At 37.4% G+C, this 9,385-nt stretch overlaps 1 long non-coding RNA gene across 1 annotated transcript; it reads right to left on the reverse strand.

The window, feature by feature from the left end:
- Positions 1-757: 757 nt before the first annotated feature.
- On the reverse strand, positions 758-8,982 carry LOC115520303. Its single transcript, XR_003970757.1, has 3 exons — positions 8,972-8,982; positions 5,336-5,338; positions 758-839 (listed from the first exon to the last, which is right to left on the reverse strand). It is a non-coding gene; the product is annotated as an uncharacterized LOC115520303 (long non-coding RNA).
- Between the last annotated feature and the right edge of the window lie 403 nt (positions 8,983-9,385).

Consider the following 9,385-nt stretch of genomic DNA (forward strand, 5'->3'; position numbering starts at 1 on the left):
AAAAAAGTGGGGGGTGGGTAAAATAACACCTTGTTGGAGGAACAGATGTTTGCAATCCATTAACATCCATTTATTCACTGCAGAATCAGAAATGTGTATTAAGACTAATCCTCAGCCAAATTGTGAAGCTCAGCCGCCACAATCAGCAGCCCTCCGAATTCCCCAAAGTGGTTCTTTCACAAAGATTCCTGATGTCTTCCCTAGCTTCCCACCAGTGTCATCCGCATTTATTCGGTTTACTCGAGCACGCTAATAAAGGCATGAATGAGATAATATCTCTGCATTTTCTAAGATGTTTCCAGTGTAAAGTAACAGAAAATAAAACTGAAAGTGGCCCAATGAAGAAAGACGTTTCACATAACAGAACATCCACAGATAGGTCAGCTCCAAAATTCATTGGTCATCGGAACACCAGGAACCTCCAATCTGTCTGTCTTGTGCTGTTCACCAAAACAATTTTAATGGTGAAGGCAAATTCGAAAGTATATTTATTTCTACATAGTTTTTATCTGGCTCTACCATTAAGAACTAATTTTTTTTTTCGTGACTAAATGGTATTCATTTCGGGAATGCAAGTTTCTTTTTCAATTTGTTTTTAGTTTTTATTATTGAACTATTGTTGACATACAATGTTATATTCGTTTCAGGTGCACAATGGAGTGTTAGATAATTCTATCATTACGCAGTGCTTGCCATGTAAGTGGAGTTACCATCTGCCTACAATGTTATTACAGAATTATTGACAACTGACCTTGTGCTGTACTTGTCATCTCCATGACTGAGTTATTTTATACCTGGAGGATTTTACCTCTTAATCTCTTTCACCTATTTCACCCATCCTGCTACCCACCACAGTTTGTTCTCTGTATTTATGAGTCTGTTTTTGTTTGTTTTGTTTTGCTTTTTAGATTCCACAAATAAGTGAACTCATATGGTGCTTGTCTATCTCTGTCTGACTTATTGCACTCAGCATAATCCCCTTTAGGTCCATCCATCTTATCATAAATTGCAAGATCTCATCCTTTTTTGTGGCTAAATAATACTCCACTGTGTGTGTGTGTGTGTGTGTGTGTGTGTGTATGTGTGTGTGTGTGTGTGTATGTGCGTCTACCACATATCCTTTATCTATTCATCTATCAGTAGACACTTGGGCTGCTTCCATATCTTGGCTCTTATAAATAATGGTTCAATAAAGATAGGGTGCACATATCTTTCCAATTCAATGTTTTCATTTTGGGGGGTAAAAAACCAACACTGGAATTCCTAGATCATATGATAAAAGAAACCATATATTAATCAAATGTGAAAGGATGTAGTTCTTTCTCACTTTTCTTTGGTCTAAGTGCGTCTCACTGTCTGGAAATATTCTAAGGCAGAAGATTTGAATCAGCCACATAGTCTGTGAAGCTAAATAGTTATTCTATCTATTCTTGCTGTGTTCAGACAGGGTAGAGGTACTAACAGAGTTGGGGAGTTGTGATGTGGGAGGCAACACCCAAAATTGGAGGAACTCTGACATTTCTCCCTACGACTATGTCTAGTAAAGAGTGTTTTGAAAGGGTAGTTCTGCAGTCAACTCTAACAAGAAAGGGAAAACCAAGACGTAGTGAGAATGTGGTTATGATATGGGGTTCTTGTTTTTTAGTAAGCTCAGGCACGTGTAAGTATTTGGCAATCTTGGTTAGAAAAATGCACTAAATACATCACACAGTGATGTGTGGATTCCTCACATGAGAAGCCTACTTTCCTGGATCATGAGGCATCATCAAATACTACAGAATAGAAAAGTCCTATGGCATCAAAAAAAAATTCAAATAGCCAATGCAATCTTAAGAATAAACAACAAAGCTGGAGGCATCATACTTCCTGATTTCAAACTATACTACAGAGCTATCGTAATCAAAACAGTATGGTATTGGCATAAAAGCAGATAGATAAATGCAATGGAATAAAAATCCCAGAAATAAGCCAATGCTTACATAGTCAATTAATTTCCAATAAGGAAATCAAGAATATATAGTAGAAAAAGGATTGTCTCTTCAGTAAATGGTGCTGGGAAAACTAGATATCCACATGCAAAAGAATAACACTAGAACCCCATCTTGCAACATATACAAAAATCAAATCTAAATGGAATAAAGACTTGAATGTAAGACATAACCCATAAAACCCTTAGAAGAAAACCTGAGAAAAAGTTCCTTGACATTGGTCTTGGCAATGATTATTTTGATCTGACACCAAAAGCAAAGGCACCAGAAAAAAAATAAACAAGATGGACTCTATCACACTAAAACCTTCTGTTCAGCAAAGGCAACCATCAATAAAATGAAAAGTCAACTTACAGAATCGGAGAAAATATTTGCAAACCTCATATCTGAGAAGGGTTAATATTCAAAATATACAAGAAATACATATAATTCGATAGTAAAAAAACAAATAACTCAGTTTAAAATGGGCAAAGTAATTTTCTCAAGGAAAACATACAAATGGCCAACAGAGATTTTGGTGACTATGAAGTTGGGGTGATGCTGGCCAGGCCAAGGCTGATGGCATAGGATCTCATTGTCCTCCTGGTCTTTTACCCCTCCTCCAAACCCTTCAGTAAAATGGTCTGATCCAAACAAACAGACAAACAAACAACCACGCAAATGACCAAAAGATACATGAGAAGTTTCTCAATTAATCATCATGGAAATGCAAATCAAAACTACAAGGAGATACTACCTCATATTTGTTATGATGTCCAAGATAAAAAAGACGAGAGATAACAAATGCCCACAAGGATGTGGAGAAAAGGGAGCCCTTGTGCACTTGTGCACTGTTATAGGGATGAAAATTGGTAGAGCCACTGTAAAAAACAGCATGGAAAGGCTCTTCAAGAAATTAAAACCAGAACTACCATGTGATCCAGCAATCCCACTTCTGGGTATATATCAAAAGGAAATGAAATCACTCTCTTAAAGGGACATCTGAACTCCCATGTTCATTGCAGCATTATTTTCAATAGCCAAGGTATGGAAACAACCTAAGTACCCATTGACAAATAGATGGGTAAAGGAAATGTGAGATACACCACACACACACAGACACACACACACACACAGACACACGCACACACTCACACATACAATAGAATATTATCCAGCCTTAAAAAAAGGAAACCTTGCCATTTGTGACAACATGGATGAAGCTAGAGGACAGTTAAATAAGACAGGAAGAGAAAGACAAATATTTTATGCTATCATTTATATGAGGAATCTGAAAAGCAAGCAAGCAACCAAGCAAGAGAAAGGCAAACTCAACTACAACAAAAAGAATGATGGTTGCCGGGGGCTGGTAGGGTGGAGGAAATGGGAAACAATAGGTAAAAGGGTACAAACTTTTAGTTATAAGATGAACAAGGTCTGGGGATCTAATGTATCACATGATGATTATCATTGGTAACAGTGTCTTGTATAATTGACATTTGATGAAAGATGAATTTCAATGTTCTCACACAAAACAGATAAATATGTGAGGTGATAGATGTGTTAATTAATTTGATAATGGAAATCTTTCACATGTGCATGTATACCAAGCCCTCACATTGTACAATTAAAGTTTATTTATTTAATTTTGAGAGAGAGAGAGAGTAGGGGGCAGGGGCAGAGAGAGAATCTCAAGCAGGTTTAGTGCTGTCACTGCAGAGACTGACGTGGGGCTCGATCCCACAAACCGTGAGATTATGACCTCAGCCAAAATCAAGAGTCAGATGCTCGACCACCCGAGTCACCCCGGCACCCCAAGTACACTTTAAATATATTACAATTCTACTTGTCAATTTTACCTCAGTATAAAGCTGAAAAAAGCATACTCTAGAGTAAACCGAACCTGGAGTGTCTACTGATCTCTCTTGACTAGCTCTGTCAAAAAATGTAGATACCCAACTAGTTATTCTTCTGATTGATAAAATAATGGAAATGTTTCTTTGTATTTGTGTCAACTGTTTACCTTGGTGTACCAGTTGACTGATAGAGCTCTGGCTTGTGGATAGTCACTCCTCCAGCCAGCCATGAAAGAAAGAATTATGCATCAATAGATGTTCTGTGTTGAAAAATTGTATCATCTAAAACACTTATTTTAGACACATCAGGAAGATAAATAGAAATAAGTTGAAAAAACATTAGTAAACTTTTAAGACAATAGCGTACTACTCTGAATCCACTGATAAACCACTGGAGCACGTGTGAAGTCGACAGGTGAAGAAAAGTAAATATGATGAACAAAGAGAGGAAGGTTTGGTGTAGAGAGTTGTGTGAGCATGCTCTCCTTTTAAGACTTCGGTAAAAGCTTAATGGCCTTGACCTACGGCAATGCTTTAGCTCTTCTTTCCTCTCATCCCCTTTTCAGATCTCTGTACAATCCATGCTTTCTCTTCTATTTACATTTTCTTGTGCTGTGGCATGGAAAGGAATATTCTCCAAGGGCCAAAGACTGCAGTAGTTCACAGCAGACCCTGATTCTGCTTCCAGCTCTTCTATTCATCCTGGAGACACTATTCCAATTAGGTTTCAGACTTCTCTTAAGAACACAATGGAGTTAAAATGTTTTCACAACCACCCTTCCATGTAAACTCAAATATCACAGTGCTACTGCTGTTTTTAGTAACAGTGCTAATAATTGTACAGGTGCTGCTGCTGTAGGAGGTGACGTGTCCTTACAGTGTGATTTGGTCAAAGTCAGAATTCAGCCTGAGATATGTACGTGGCTTTGCTTTTTTCAATAAGATTTTATTACTGACAAACAGAAGGACTTCATTATATACTGGTCTCATTTACAAGATAAACTCACATCATGGAGTCCAAAGGCTGTGTTACAGGGGAGGTATTTATTTATTTATTTAGTTTAGTAAATCATTCATCACTAGAGTAAAAGTAATTACGAGGCATCTTACTAATCCTTCCAACCTTTATGAGACATTGTTTATGAGTTATTAGCAACGGACAATGAATAAATGAGCTTTTGACAAATAACATGAAAAACTTTCCAACTTGTGTCTCTTTCTTCTAATGTCTTGAGATTTTGCTGTCACTTACTGATGCGGAGGTAACCTATTTACACTGAATCAAACTTGTTGACATTTAAGTGTTAAAAAAAAAACCACTATCTAAACAGTAAAAAGAATATAGGAATGACATTCACGGATATTTCCAGCTGTCAACAAGTCAGGTTTCTTACTAACTGTGAGCCCTTGAAGTAGTGTGCTCCTTGGATAGAGTGAGAAATACTGTTACTCCCATTTGTTTTTTTTTTAAATCCCTATACTTGTCTGTACTAATTAGCAAAATATCATGACTCTCTCTCTCTACTACTCCCATCTCTAATGTGCATGATTCTTCTCTTTAATAGTAGCGGAAACAACTGTTCATACACATGCTACACGGATGGACTAGGCGATCACTTACACAAAACCAAGGACACTGCCATCCCACACGAAAGAATTTAATTAAGGATCTATTTTTAGTAAGTAGGTAAGTAGTAGCACAAACTGCAAAATATTCCTAAATATAATCATGGAAAAAAAAAGATTAAACAGGAGCCTCCCATTCCTTTTGTCTCTCTGAGGAAAATATAACTCCTCATGTGCGTATTGAATGAAGAAACCCTCACTGATACCTCCGTGAGACTTCTACCCCTACGAGTGACCACTCTGTCACTGGGGAGAATGATATGGTTTCTGTATCCTTGCTTCTTTTCTAAGACGATATCAAAGCAGAAAAGGCAAAGTGCAGCAAAGGTGATACCACACCCCTCCTCCTTCTAAGTATGAACTTCACTGAGAAGGGAGCTCTTACCCATTTCATTACATTCTGGAAAGGGATGCAAATACTTGCTAAAAAGAAAATTGTATAATATGGTAATAAAGCATTTTTTTAAGTTTATTTTTAAGAGAGAGAGAGACAGCACCAGCGGTGCAGGGGCAGAGGGAGAGGGAGAGGGAAAATTCCAAGCAGTCTCCACACTCAGCACAGAGCTCTCAGCACAGAGCCCAATGGGCTCAATCCCACAAATTGTGAGATCATGACCTGAGCCAAAATGAAGTCAAGACGCTTAACCTGCTGAGCCAACCAGGCACCCCATCATGAAGTGTGTTAAGCTAACCAGCCTGATCTCCGTTTTAGCTCCACCAGTTAACTAACTACATAATCTTGGCAAGTTACTTGATTTTTTTGTGCCTCAGTTTTCTCATCTGTTAAATGAAGATTATAATAGCACCTACTCTATGGTTGTCGGGGGGATTAAATGTATCAATAGGTAAAGCGCTAAGAACAATGTCTGGTATATACTGATCTCTATTTTGCTCACTACTTCTGCCCTTTCTTCTTTGGCTTGGCCTCACCCTTCTAACTACTCCAAATAATTTTAGAAGGGAGCAGCTTCCGAAGTTTTTGAAGAAGTTAATCATTTGTATGGGTCACGTCGCATCACCCTGGAAACCTGAAAGAGATAAGTTTAAGAGCAGTGATAAGATATATTGTTTTATGTTTTTATGTAGGATTTAACACCTTGAGTATATATATATATATATATGTCATCTCTGTTTTTACTATCAGAGTATAAGTTACTTATAAGCATGTTGATACGTGCATGGTGCAATAAATTACTCTAAAACTTAGTAACTTAAAATGAGAAATTTTTTTTGTCATGTCCGAGGACAGAGCTTAGCTGGGTGCTTCTGGCTCAAGCTCTCTAATGAATCTACAGTCTGTTAACCGAGCCTGTGGTCTGAGCGCAGGACCAGCGAGGCATCTGCTTCCTAACTCATCTATATGGCTAACAACAATTTCTCAAGGCACTCTGGTGAGGAGGCCCATCTGGTAAGCACCCAAGGCTTTCTAACAACCCCTTTCACTCTATAGGTCATCTTGTCATCAAGAATGTTGTTCCTCACTTTGTTAAACCAGACCTTTTATTTTATTTTCATAAAGTCACACCCACAGGGTATTTATGTGACATTAGACTTTACTAATGTCATGGGGAGAATGAGAATTTGCATCACAGAAAGTAAAGAAATTCCAATTGCGTTAGGCTTTTATGTTCTTCAGGCTATTTCATGACTGAAGTTTCTCCTGTGATAGTTCACATTGACTGGCACTCATGAGAAATGGCTGGCTGATCTGTCTCCACTCTCCCTCTCGTCTCTCCTCCTCATCTGCTTCCCTCTGAGCATCAAATTCATCTCACTTCTGCACGGCAACTAGACAATTTCCAGTGGCTATTCCCAGTCTGACCATTGCATAACCCAATCCATTAATATGCTCTGCAGGATCAGAAGACCTTCCATTTTATAGAACTCGAGCCCCACCCCCACCCCAGAAAACCATTATTGTTTTAAAAAGCATTTATTATTCTCTTCATTTTGCTCACATTTACTTAAGGTTTTTCAGTTCTTGTTAGTTTTTTTACCTTTGGGATTTCTGTGGTTCTAGACTAGAGGAAGTAGAGGTTTATTTTTTAACTCTTATAAAGAGTGTTAATTAAACTGTCTATCTCTGCCTTTTTATAATGTTGAGAAGCTGGAAAAAAAGGGTTTTCCTACGTTTTTATTTTTATAAAATATGCCTGTCAGTTTCATGTCTGTCTCTAAAACACTTGAATGTGAACAACTGAGTTTATTTCAGACACATGATGTAGAAGACAAGTTGACTGAAAAAGGATTGGAGAAGATATCCTAATATTTTGCTATTCTCTGGCCTCATTTAATTATTTCTACAGGTACTCTCCGTCTTCATTGTGCTAATTATTCTGACTTTTGTTCTGTGTGGCTAAAATAATGCTCTTTATACATCTGATATATAACTTGCAATACATTTGTTGTTTCATCAAATTTAAAATATATATTAACTCTTCCAGTGCTCTAGCTGCAAAGTAAAAGTTATAGTAAGAGAGCTAAGTCTTTCTGTTCAAGATTTACACAACTCCACCCTAAATTAAATCAGTTTTGGAAGCAGCATTTCTTTGTTTTGAGGATTTAAAATTATAGTATTCATGGCAATAATATTGTAAAACAACAATATAAATAAGAGAACAGAGGAAGAAACAAAGCAAATGTATTGTTTGCTAATAGAAAAATCAGTGTTAACAGGTGAGATAGAAACAAAACAGTCTGTGAAAATTAAACACCACCAGAAGAATGCTACAGACTTTTAGATTCTTACCCATATTTTCACAATGAAAGAAAACTTAAAACGGTAGGTATGTCAAATAATGATTAACGATATCAACGGTATTGATGATATCAATGATTACGTCGCTTTTCTGAGTACTTTATTTATTTGAGAGAGAGAGAGAGCGTGCGCGCAAGTGCCCCTATCAAGGGAGGGGCAGAGGGAGAGAGAGAAGCCCAGAGCCTACTTGGGCTCTTAGCACAGAGCCCGGTGTGGGGCTCAATCCCACAACCCTGAGATCACAACCCCAGCTGAAATTAAGAGACAGACACTTAACTGACTGAGCCACCCAGGCTCCCCTTAACCACCTTGAGTAATTTTAGGAACATAAAGGTCAATATAAAGTTTTATTTTCAGCTTTTCTGGTTATCCATATACTTTAAATGTATAGGGGCATACAGGTTTTACAATTCTAACTTTTAAAAATAACAAGAATTACCTGACTTCACTTCTTTTGTTGCCATTAAACTGAATTCAAAAAGTAAAAAATATTTTTATATTCAAAAGAAAAAATAATAACAAAGGTATGCTAATGTATTAAATTCTCTAAGATTTAAAATAAAAAAAATTAATGTTTATTTATTCTTGAGAGAGACAGAGAGTGTTTGTGAATGTGGGAGAGGCAGAACGAGAGAGGGAGACACAGAACCTGAATCAGTCTCCAGGCTCTGAGCCATCAGCACAGAGTCTGATGCAGGACTTGAGCTCGGGAACCACCAGATCATGACCTGAGTCAAAGTCGGATGCTTAACCGACTGAGCCACCCAGGCACCTCTGAAACTTTTTTTGAATTTATGTTCACATTAATCTTTCGAAGTTCAGAGTGAAATGATGACGTTAGCTCTTTGCCCAATGGCGTTTTCTTCAGAAAATGTTAGCAATATTTCATTCTTAAAATAACGTTTTCTTTGACAAGCACTGAGTTGTACACTTAGATGGTAACCATTTAGATATCATCAAAGAAATGTGGGAAAAAGTAGGTTTTATAAGAAAAAATGAAAGCTTATTATTGCCACCATTCATTCTATTTCAACCCAAAATATGGAGTGGGATTTTTTACTTTTCCACTCAGTGAAGTTTTTTCATTATTCATTGATTTCCACCACCCCCCCCCCCCGACCTCCATTCAAAGCTCCTCACTCAATGCTCCTAAGCTTAGATTCTCTGGACACTTTCTG

This window comes from Lynx canadensis, chromosome C1, assembly GCF_007474595.2.
Source record: "Lynx canadensis isolate LIC74 chromosome C1, mLynCan4.pri.v2, whole genome shotgun sequence".
Classification (NCBI taxonomy): domain Eukaryota; kingdom Metazoa; phylum Chordata; class Mammalia; order Carnivora; family Felidae; genus Lynx; species Lynx canadensis.